At 42.6% G+C, this 12,625-nt stretch overlaps 1 pseudogene; it reads left to right on the top strand.

Annotated features, from left to right (window-relative positions):
* Nucleotides 1-9,927: 9,927 nt before the first annotated feature.
* On the top strand, nt 9,928-10,606 carry LOC118634562 (annotated as a pseudogene).
* Nucleotides 10,607-12,625: the final 2,019 nt, after the last annotated feature.

Here is a 12,625-nt window from a genome sequence, read left to right as displayed (position 1 = left end):
CCCTGTCCTAGAGGAGGACTTGTACCCCTGTAATTATTTTCTTCACTCCCGGTGGCCAGCACAGCACTCGGCACAGACAAGGCACTCAGTTATGGTGTGTTGGGGTGAACCGAGCTCCAGACAGATGCCTTTCTTTCTCTCGTGGGCGGAGACAGCCCTGGCCTCAAATCCACAGGGAGCCCCAACCTAACGGCATGGTCACTGCTAACACGTGCAGCTCTGGTTGGGACCAGTGTGGGCAAGTTTCACTTCCTCTGTTTCTAGGTCTAAGGGTTGAGAAATTCTTTCCGAATAAAGACAGTATTTTTTAACTTTTAATCACACTTTTGAGACCAGGATACTGAATTATGTGGAGCAAGTTAATAGCTCCACTCTGGACTATATGGAGATGAACAGTGAATGAGCACCTGGGTCTGGGGGCCCCTGTAATAAGTTTACTCTTTGGAAAACGTTGGTTGCCAAAGCAGAGTTCTTAGGGAATCCAGCTCCAGTCCTTCCTCTGACCTTCTGGCAAGTACAGCTCCTCTGGGTCTCCCCAACTTCAGTGCAAGTCCCTGAGAGTGGGAATGACGTCTAATTAATCTTTGTACCTCCTACCACTTAGTGGAGTCACGGCATAGATGTTCCCAATAGATATTTGCTGATGATGAGTATGACCGCATTTGCCTAAGTCATTTGTCAAATATTTATGTTCTGTGCAGTCTGCTGGGCATAGGGATTCAGTGATGAATATGAAACAGTCTGTCCCTCAAGGGGCTCATGCCTAGTAGGGAAGGCTCGTGTGGAAAATACCCATTGCACGACAGAAAAGCTCAGAGGCAGCATCAGGGCCATCCCAGACAATGCAGGTGATGCCTGCTGGCCAGCCAGTGGACTCCGAAGATAACGTGAGGACTTCTAAAGCCGCTAAGGTGGCTTCGCCTCCCACAGCTGAAGTCCTGGGGGACCAAAAGAAGGATCACCTTCAACGGTGGGCTTTCACAATCACAGGAATGTCCAGAGTGGGTGGGCCGAAGGGTGACCTCCCCATCACCCTGTAGGAAAGTGAGGCCAGACTAGCACCTGTTGAGACAGGTAACTCCGTTTGCCCATTGTCCCATGTTTGCAGAGGAGGAGCAGTGAACACCAAGGAGTAAGAGGGGATGGGTCACAACCAGGTGAGCCTCCTTTCGGTGGCACCGCAAGCATTAGCACAGAGATAGAGCGGCTGTCCTGGAAGGATTTATAGCTCCAGATTTCCAGGTCTTACCGTAAACAGTCTCTTTCTCAATCGAAACATGTCAGGGGTAGGGGGAGTAGGCAGCTAGGGACAGACTAGAGAACAGTGCTGGGGGTGGAGGTGAGAACCTAGCAGAATGGGGAGTTTAGGAGAGGGAGAAGGGTGGGGGGTGCGTGGAGCTGTTCATGGCAAATATTGTATGGGACATTGAACTGGTTAATCATAATGCTTTATTTCTTGCCTTATTCCCTATGGCCAGGCCCAAAATGTCACAAACCTGCTCTGGAATGTGGTGATATCCTTAGGCAAGCCCAGAGAGCCAGCCCAGTGGGAGCATTGTCTTACCCAGGCTTCTGCTCTCTAGAAGTTTCTCTCCCAACCCCAGGGTGCCTCACGCAGGGCCCGTTATTGCTTAGGGGAAGGGGCAGGTGGGTGGTATCTCTGGTCTATCAGCAGCTTCCAGTCAGACACACAACAGAGCTATCCCTGGAGAGAGGCAAACTGCTCTGGTGGGAGGTGGGAGGAGTGGTGAGTGGTGCCGGAGGCAGGGAAGCAGTTGGTGGAGGGTGAGGACTGGAGGAGGAGACTACAAGTGGGAACCTCAAGCCCGCGGCTGCGAAGGGCACCAGTGCCGCCTTTGGACGCCTCTCTCTCCCTTCAAGCCTTCCTCGGTGTCTGTTCTTACCTGATGTCACCGGAATGAAAACAGGTGCCCAAGGGAAGCAGCACACTCTGCAATTTGCCTGGACCACACCCCAGTAGACCACCTTGAAGGGAGGGCACTCGGTGTTTCCTGCCACTGCAGCTCTGTCCTGGGCTTTTCTGGACTCAGCCTGGCCAGCACTCTGCTCCTAGGGGGGACTGCAGGCCCAGCAGGAGTTGAAAGATGTCCCTCAAAGGCCCCCAGAGCAAGCCTCCCTCCTCCCGCTTCTCTGGAGACATCAAACACCCCAGGCCTGGGCAGGCCAGCCGAGTTAACAAACACAGCCAGGCTTGGGGGAGGCTTGCAGGCCTCTCCTCGGTCTCCCAACTGCAGCCTGAGCAAATCCCTCTGGGACTTCAAAGCCAGCTGCTTGTTTGCCTGGCCACAGGGCAGCAACAATGCTTTCCCTTTGACCTAAGAAAGCATCCCTGACAGGATTGGTGGCCAGGGGCCCAAACAGAGCACAAGACTCTGATTAGGGACTGTGAGGTAGGCATTCCCGCCAGCTTCCTTTGACAGTCTAAGACCAGGCGATGTGTTTGATGTGTTCAGCAGACTCGATAGGAACTATGTCCCCGGGCCCCTGGATATACCTCTGGAATGACTGCCCCCACCAGGACTCAGTTCAAAAAGGGCAGACTCCACCCCACCTGCAGGGTATAAGTGGCCACCAAGGGGAATGAAGACCACAACCCCATGCACTTGCTGCTTCCGGGAAGGTACCTTTCTTTCCAGGGACTCATCACAAATCAGGTGGTGTGTTGTGTGTGTTTGTCCAGGCCAGGTGCATGAGTAACCAAACACACACATGTGCATATCCCAGTGACCCCAGACACCAAAGTTCTATAGGCACTATGCCCTTGACTTCTATTCCAAAAACACATTTTTATGTTTGATCTGGTGTATGAATGCTATATGAGACGCAGTAAATGAAATCAATCAGTCTGCTCATGAGATAGAGAAACTTATCCTAGGACTTACCCTTCATCTAATTTCTGCCAGGTCAATGATGAATTACTCAGATTTTCAGGGACCTTCATTTTGGGGCTTAAAAATAAATTCCAGATTATAAAATCTAGCACCCATTTAAACTTTTAACAATATTTTTTTGGTGATAATTGTGATGATGATGATTTTCCCCAGATGAATGGCCCTTGCACATCCTCTGTCCCATGCAAAAGAGGATATTAAGAGTGTCCGACCAGGCTCCTTCTGAAGATATGGCCTCATGATAGAGGCAGTGTGGAAAAGGAGGAGGTATGTGGACACCAAAGTCGCCCAGAGCAGGGCTCACCTAATTTTGCCTTAGTCCCTACGTGAACTTGAGAACATTAACACTCTGATCCTACATTTCTTCATCTGTAAAGGGGCTAAATCCTACTGGAAGATTCTACCCTAAGAAAGTAACATTCTTGGTGATTACAATAAGAGGAAATCATTGGGCAAAGAACAGCTTTGGAGCAGAAACCCGGATTTGGGGTTGCAGATGCCACGCATATGATATCCACCGCAGATCCCTCCGCAGGTCAGAGAGGCAGCATCCACGTGGTTCAGAGCCCAGCCACTCGAGCTGGACTGCCTGGAGTCTAACCCTGCCCTGCCACTCTTAGCTGTGTGACCTTGGGCAGCACTTAAGCTCCGTGCCTCAGTTTTTTCATCTATAAAACAAGGATAATAATAGTGTCTACCGCTAAGTCCTGGTGTTAAGACAAAATGAGTTAATGTATATAAGTGCTTAGAAAATGAGTGGCACGCAGCAAGTGCCATTTACTGTTTGCAATTTTTATTATTGTATTGTCAATACTGGAGTCACACAACACTGTCCTGGTAAATACTGTCCAGGAAATATTTACAAACATTTGGTGAAAATGAGCAACATGTGTGGGGTAAGAGGAAGATTTATTGATTTATACGTATGGATCTGTGAGCAGGACGGGCAGGGGAAATTTGGGTAGCTGGGATTTCAGTTCAAAGACATACCCTGAAACTCATTTGCACTAGTAAGATGGAAGGTGGGTGGTAAGCACCCCACTAAAGGTGGTAGGAACTGAGAAAAGCACTCTGATTCCTGCTGTCCCTCCCCTTCCTGTGATTCTTCCATCACCTCTTAAGAAGGTTTGAAAAATCACAAGATCTCTAGTTTCATGTGAGATAGTGCATTTTAACTCAAAGTGCAGTAAAAATCTCAAAGAATCAATGCTCTGAAATTTGAATTTTATCCTATCCTATCCTAGGGCAGCAGTCCCAACTGTCTTCGCCTACCCTGACCACCCAGGTGTTTCCTGGTGGCCTACTGGCAGCCTCCAAGCTGCAGATGCTGCTCCTTTTGTCTCCATAACAGAGGAGATTTCTGTCCTGGTAGCCTCTTCACAGACCTTGCACTTCCAAGTGCTGAAGAAAAGGGTGCCGGAGATGGAAGGGAGAGGGAAAAAGCTAAATAAGCTACCATGGCTTCTAGTCTGAATGATTAGGTAATGCAGGATAACCTCTCCTTGCATTCTAACCTCACTCTACACAGAAGTCATGTTTTATCACATGATTATTTTAGTGAGGATTATATATGTATATATTCCTGCCTTTAGGACTTTTCCCCTTTCTTTTTAAACATACAAATAACACATTTTAAGTAATGTAGTTCAAATGAAAAATAGATGGATTTAGTTAACCCTAAACTTAGCATAAGTCAGCAATGTGTCATAGTTGCTAAAAAAGAGAAAAATCTGAACCGCATCAATGGAAATAACTATGTCTAGACTGTGTGACATAAGAGACCCACCTTGTTTGCAACCAGACCTCACCTTAAAGTCTGAGTATCACTTTTCAAGAGGGACATTGACTAACTAGAAAGCCCTAAAGAGGACAATAATCAAGAGAGTGAAAAGTATAGAAACTATCTTATACAGACAATGGTAAATATCCTAGAAATGAATAGTCTGAAAAGGAAGACCTAAGGAGAACAAATCAAATACGTGAGCCCTATGGAGAACAAAAAACAAATTATGTAGAGGAGAAAACACACTGCTCTCTGGACCAGTGAGCAGACTGTGGATCCACATGAGAATTATTCAAGTTTGTCACTGAACTGACCCCACCCTGGAAATTGGTAAAGGCTGGAGGATTATCTCTCAGTGATATAGTATAGGAATAACTACATTAAATGGGGGGTTGGACAAGATAAGAGTTGTCTAAGAGTCTATGAATCTTTTAAAAAATTATAAATAGCTTGAGTCTCCTATTTTGTCAAAACAGGGTATCTCCCTAAAACTCCCACTATTAGAGTCATTTAATTGGGCAAAGGCATTTTTTGTTCTGGAATATCTCTTTTAAAATGCAATATGCCACATGAGAAAGGTAACACATTAGCCCAGATAGATATCTAAGAAGGAAGTTAGGAGTAATAGAAGTAGTATTCAATTGGGAATCAGAAGTTTGGGGTTGAATCTCCTACTTATGAAATGTGTGGTGTTAAGCAAATTACTTACCTCTTTGAGTTTCTGTTTGTTCATCTTTTAAATGAGAATAAAAATATCTATTCTCAAAAACCAAAGGCATACACATGTTGCTAGTACAGATCTTGCAAGTGTAGTATAGTTCTAGGGACAATCATTCTGGTAGCATATCACATTAAGATGACATGTTCCTTTAACTAACAGCTATCAACATTCACCACTTTCATTCAGTATTTTACTGGCTATCTCAGCCAATGTAATAAGGCAAGAAAAGAAATAAAAGGTAAAAGAATTGGAAAGGAAAAAATAAATTGCTGCTATTTGTTGACAATATTTTTGTCTTCATAGAGAATCCAAGAGAATTTATAGATAAGTTAAAGAACTATTAAAAGGTTGGTGCAAGGTTGCTGAATTCAGAATCAGCATGCAAAAAAAAGAAATCAGAAGTATTCCTGTACACCTGCAAAAACTAATCAGGATACAAAATCATTTTTTTAAAAAATACTTTTTATTGATTTATTTAGAGAGAGAGGAAGGGATAGGGAGAGAGAGAAAAAAAAATCAATGTGAGAGTGAAACATTGATCAACTGCCCCCTGTACACCTGCTACTAGGGATTGTGCCTGCAACCCGGGCATGTGCCCTGACTTGGGAATTGAACCAGCAACCTTTTAGTACATGAGACAATGCCCAACCAATTCAGCCACACTGGCCAGAGCAGATATGTAATCTTTAAGAGTTGCTATCACCATATCCACAAAAACTAAACAGTATTAGCAATGGATCTAGTAAAAGAAGGTTGATGCAAATTAAGATAATTACAAAACTTTACTGGAAGACAAAAGGCCTAAATAAATGGATCCATATACAAAAATGTGTGAAATCCAACAACAGGCAAAATGAATTTAGGGTGATAGAAGTCAGAATTGCCTAGGGGTAGAGAAGAGGAGGATTGAGGGATTTAATGCAAAGGACCAGGAGGAAACTCTCTGGGGTAATAAAACTGTTTTATATCTTGTCTTGAATGGAGGTTACATGAGTATATACAATTATCAAAACTCATTGAATTTTGAACACTTAAGTTGTGTCATTTTGTTGTCTATAAGCTACACTTCAATAATTGAATGAATGAAGTGGGAAGAACAGGTGATAAAAGGGAGCTTGGGCCCTGGCCGGTTTGGCTCAGGGGTTAGAGCATTGGCCTGTGGTTCCGAGAGACCCAAGTTTGGTTCCTGCTAAGTGCATGTACCTCAGTTGAAGTTTGTCCCTGGCCCTGGTTGGATTGTGTGGGTGGCAGCCACTCGATGTGTCCCTTTCACGTCAATGTTTCTCTCTCTCTCTCTCTCTTTCCCCCTTCCACTCTATCTGAACAACAAAATGGAAAGGTGTCCTCAGGTGAGGATTTAAAAAAAAGTTAAATTTGGGATAGAAGCTTACAGTCTCCACTCTGTGACCCTATAGTGCTCATAATGTAAAGCCTCACTGTGGGGAAGGGGAGCCAATGTTCATAGATGACCTATGTCTCTCTTGCATTTTTATCTTTTTATCTACTTCAGAGTCCACATAAAACAGTACCAGAGTGATGGTCTGTTTCAGAAATCTGGGAAGAGTGAGGCATACTGGTTCTACTCAACTACACAAAGTTAAAAAGAAAATTCACAGAACTGGACCTCATCTTGGCCAACCTCCATCGGATCCATGAACTTCCCTTACAACAGGTAAGCCAGGCTTATGCTTGAACCTCTGCAGTGACAAAGAGCTCCTCACTTTCCAGTAACGTTAACAAACAACAATGACTAACCTTTTCTAAGTGCTAATGATGTGCCCGGCACTGTTCAAGCCCTTTGCTCATTCCAAATATAAACAGCTCTATCTGTAAAATGTTCAGACAGGACTCCAACATTTCTCTCCTATCCTCACAGGTCTCTTAACTGAGGGGAAATACGGGTTTTCATCTTGGAATGTGTTGCCCATGGAATTATAAGGGAGGACAGAGTTGGTATTCATTATGTTACATGTTTATCATCATAAATACAGTCTATACTGAGCTCTGAAGTAATAGCAATAGTAGCAGCAATAGTTAAAATTTATGGAAGCATATGCTCACTTTATATACATTTACCTCATTTGATCCACATAACAACCCTGTTTTTTTCTATAGATAAGCAAAATGTTGCTTTGAAAGATTAACTATCTTTAGGCCCCAGAGCTAGTAGCCCACATTCTGGCCCAGGCTGTCTGACCCAGAAGCTGAGCTGTTAACCCCACCATTCTGCACACGTTTTTGAAGTTAGTATGTTTCTGAGAAGAGCGTAATGGAAAAAAATCTCTGACCTGGAGGTGAGAAGACTGAGCTCTGCTCCCTTGTCTGCTACTTCTTCTGTGAGTCTGAGAAATTGTTTTCTTCATTCCCTTTAGTATGAAACAAGAGGGGTGGACTAGATGATCCCTAAAGCCCAGGCGTAACTCTGATAATCTATAAATTCCAAGCCAGAGGTGATTATAATCCTTTCCCATCTGGAATGTGCCTTGCATAATACTTCTTAGGGCATCCAATTAACATACAGAGAGGGTGATGGTGATGATAAAATGTATCGATTAATGAATGAATAAAGTGGAATCTTTAGCATTTTCCTTTGCTGAAGGTTGTCCCTGGTCAGCTGTTTCAAGAGAAAGAGAGTTCTTGTCTCACTTTGCAGGTTCAGTTGCCTTTCACCACACTGCCTCAGATTTCAGAGAATAAATAAAGCCGGCTTCAACCCCAGAGCTTTCTCTCAAGGCCCAGCTGTAGGCTAGAAGCAGAAAGTGAATATGCACAGAGTGGCCAATTAGTTCACTGAGTGCCCTCATGACCTCTGACCCCTGCTGGGCCACCCCATCCATTAGCTGTCCTCTGCCCCCTCCACCCTCCTCTCTCTCAGTTTGATTCGCTGTCTCTGCCATTCTCTTTCAGCAAAGAAACATGCTCAGGCATCCAGCCAGTCGCTTCCACTTTCTGTTCTTTTGTCTGCTCCCACGGTTGCCCTTGTTGCTAACCTGGTCACCACTCCTTGACCCTATGGCTGGTCTCTCTCCTCTCCTGGGGATGGGGAGGGGCAGTATTCCAAGCCAAAATTTTCTCAAGGAAGCAGGCAAGCTCTGACCTTTCCTTTTCACTTGGTTTTTACTCTACAAATTTGAGTTTTAATCCTATTCCTCATGGCAAGAAAGTCTGTAATGCTTTCTCTGGGATGATGATTTTTTTCAAAGGCACGTGTTCTGAAAAGTCCATGTGAGTGAAGGCAGCAGAATATGGGTGAGTACTTACTCGTGGAGAACTATAAAGAAGTCATCAAAAGACTAATATAAACTAATTTTATTGGACTTGAAACGAGCCTTCCAATTGTTGATTGCCTCTGCTAATTCTTTAGAATTCTAGCTCAGGGAGCAAGAGAACTGGTGGTGAATTTATTAGAAAAGGGCAAGCACTTTGGGACTCAGATCACTGCATTTAAATCCAGGTCCTGCCTCTTGTCAACTGGGAGACTTCTGGTAATTGTAGTGGCTGCCAGTGTTCTGAGTGCCCAGTGCCAAGCACTTTACACACATCATCTCATTGAATGCGCATAATAAAGAGTGAGGTAGATATTGTTAGCAAGTGTCATCTCCTATTACAAATAAAGAAATGAAGGCTAAGAAATTATTTGTCCAGGGGTGTAAAAATAAATGCCAGAAAAGGAACATGCACGAGGTATACATGTTCCAGAGATCTTAAAAGCGGTGCCATATTTCCTCCAAGTTATAACATACCTAAGTCAATCTTTATGAGCTTCAGCTTCCTCACCTATAAAATGCTTAACAGGAATGACTACGCAGTCCTGCATGCTTACTATACTCTGAGCATTTTTCTAACTGCTGACATACCTTATCTCATTTAAGCTTCACAAGGTTCGAATAAATTGGAACTATTTTTATCCCCACTTTACAGAAGAGGCAACTGAGGCTTAGAGAGGTTAAGAAACGAATCCAGATCACACACGGCTAATAAGTAGTGAAACTGGAATTCCAATTAGAGCCTGTTTGGCTCTAGAGCCCTTTCACATTTCATTCTATGACAGTTGCCTCAAAAAAGCCTACTGAGGACGTCAGGGTACGTTTGCACGCAAGAGCACACACACACACACACACACACACAGTATGTACACAAAGAGAGGGCTACAGAAATGTAGGAAAGGAAGAAACTAATTCCAATCCAGAGTAACAGGGTTGGCTTTCCAAGAATGTAGAGGAGAGTCACTTGATAGAAATTCACTTTAATGCCAGAAAGGCTTAGAAATACATCTGTTTCATAAAATGAGGAACATCCGAATCATGGACCAGTGTTTATGCTGAAGAAGTGGCAGAGTCCTTGTCATAAATGTGTCTGCTTAATAGGAAGGCAGGCCTTTTAACTCTCTAAGCAGCACTGTGGCTGTCAGCAAGAACAAGCACCTTACAAAAGGTGGCTGAAAGAAAGCCGAGGAAAAAGTGGTTGGTCCATTTTCTAAGAAAAATGGGTGTGATGTGAAAGCACCAGCTATGTTCAATATAACAATTATTGGAAAAACACTAGTCACAAGAACTCAAGGAACCAAATCACATCTGATGGTCTCAAGAGCTGTGTTTTGGAAGTGACCAGCCTTGCTGGTCTGCAGAATGATGAAGTTGCATTTAGAAAATTCAAGCTGATTACTGAGGATGTTCAGGGCAAAAACAGCCTGACTAATCTCCATGGCATGAATCTTACCCGTGACAAAATGTGCTCCGTGATCAAAAAGCAGCAGACCACGAATGAAGCTCATGTTGATGTCAAGACTACTGATAGTCATTTGCTTCATTTTTTCTGTGTTGATTTTACTATTAAAAAAATTTAAGCATCAGATTTGGAAGACCTCTTTTGCTCATCATCAACAGGTCCACCAAATCTGGAAGAAGATGATGGAAATCATGACTTGAGAGGTGCAGACAAATGGTTTGAAAGAAGTGGCCAATAAATTGATTCCAGATAGTATTGGAAAGGCTTGCCAATCTATTTATCCGCTCCATGATGTCTTTGTTAGAAAAGTCAAAATGCTGAAGAAGCCCAAGTTTGAATTGGGAAAACTCATGGAGCTTAATAGTAAAGGTAGCCGTTTTGAAAAGCTATTGGGGATGAGATGGGTGCTGCCAAGTTGAACAAGCTGATGGCTATAAGCCCCTTGTCCAAAAATCTGTTTAAAATTCAGACTTTTAATGGTGACAAGTAAAAAATCCTATTTGTGGGGGGAAAATAAGGCAGATACTGCATCTTACTCATCTTGGTACTACTTCCCCCTCCTTTCCCCTTCTTTCCATAATAGCATATAGAATAGTGTCTTACATATACTTGGCACTCACTTGATAGGTTTTTCCTAAAAGAGTAAGTGAATGATACCTCAGGAAGGATTTGGTTGGGAGTAAATGGCTTTCCTGGTCTGGGGGATGCTGTAGCCCTGCAGCTGAAAGGCCCTATTCCCCTCTCATCTTTGAGCCCTGCAGCTCCTCTGACAAGCCCACAGGCTGAATGATAGAAAGCTTACTATACCAGAGATGATTTATGGTTCTTTGTTATACAAACCCTTTCACATTCCTCTCCATCCTCCTTTTGCCAATTCATCATGATACTTAAATGAGACTTTAGTGAACTATATGATTCACAGTCTTGAAGATAATTGTTCAGGACACCTGAACAACAATAGAGCTAGTATTCAGATCTATAAAAAGACCACTTCTCCGTTGGGATTATTTTAGATTCCCTTGCTTTTCCCAAAGACCCAAAGAAAGAAATAACCTTTACTTCTACTTTAAAGAATCCTAGGTACTCCACCTAAACAGTGAAAAGAAAGGGGAAAACATGCATCTAACTTACTATGGAAAGTGATGCTCTATAATCTCTTCATAATTAAAGTAACAGAGGCCCCAAGGAAGATATGATCACAGTATTTCAGTCTGGGTTGCAGAATAACTTTGCAAAGATGCCTCCGAGGTGTTTTACTCAATGCTCTGGGACGCATAACTTTGTTGGGTCAATCTGCCATCAAAATAATGATGGCACAGTGAGTTGAAACTTTCTTGGTTCTTCATGCTTTTAATATAAGCTGAAGTTACACTAATCAAAGTAAGCCCTTTATCATAGGTATAGAACTCAAATAGAAGTAAGCATTTCCTTCTATCTGTCTGTCATTAAGCCTATTTCAGTCACATCACTCATGGGATACTATATACTGGCATTATCTTGACTATGTCAATAGAACTGAGATTTTAATTCTTAGGCAAAAATCACATGCACTAACTCTAATCCAAGATCACATAAAATGGGCAGTTTTGATTTTATTTATTGGTTGTTACATATCATCACCTTATTGTGAAAAAAAGTATGGCTGTTAGATACTAACATGCCATACATGATTTGTTACATGCACTTTATATAACCCAGACGAGCAAGTGATGCCTTCTAATCTCTTACTGCGCAATGCTAAATAAACTCACTGCTTCTCTCTGTCTCGTTTTTCCTTGGTATACAATTAGGAGATGAATGTTTTGCTTCCTATCCTCCTTTTAGACAGAAAACTCAAAAAGCAACATAAACAACAAAGAGATATTTTACAAAACAATATGTTCTAAAAAGTTAGGCATACATCTTAATTTCAGTGAACCTCATCATACTTTTAAGTGTACCATGGAATATCAAATACTCTTCTTTTGTAAAACAACCAAATTCCTTATACACTGGTTTAGAACATTCAAAATGTCAAGTAATCAAGTTGCTTAAAAAAGAGTTTCAGTTAAACTTGCAAAGTTTCTTGAGTTCACCCTGTGCAGTTGATGTTATAAAATTTTTTTACTGCATATATTATCAGCTGAATTATTGTGAACTGTCTTTGTTTCTCATTCCTTCAATGCAAGCATTTACCTTTGACCTACATAATGTTAACATTTTATTGTTCATGCTAGATGATTATATTTCTCTTTTGTTATCTGTAAAATAGACGTCTATCTCAAAGCAATTAGACAAACCAGAATAAAAGACATGCATTTACTTTCTTTCCAACTTGGGCCTGGCATGATGACTTTACAAAGAAGAGAGGTGAGAATAAGAAGCGCCGTTCTGCCATCAACAGGGTAGTGACCAGAGAATCCACCATCAACATTCACAAGTGCATCCATAGAGTGAGGTTCACAAAGCGTGCCCCTTGGGCCCTCAGAGATACACAAGTTT

Source organism: Molossus molossus, unplaced genomic scaffold, assembly GCF_014108415.1.
Source record: "Molossus molossus isolate mMolMol1 unplaced genomic scaffold, mMolMol1.p scaffold_m16_p_19, whole genome shotgun sequence".
Lineage (NCBI taxonomy): Eukaryota > Metazoa > Chordata > Mammalia > Chiroptera > Molossidae > Molossus > Molossus molossus.
Note: the sequence above shows the minus strand (reverse complement) of the source record. Positions and strands in the feature narration are given on the sequence as shown.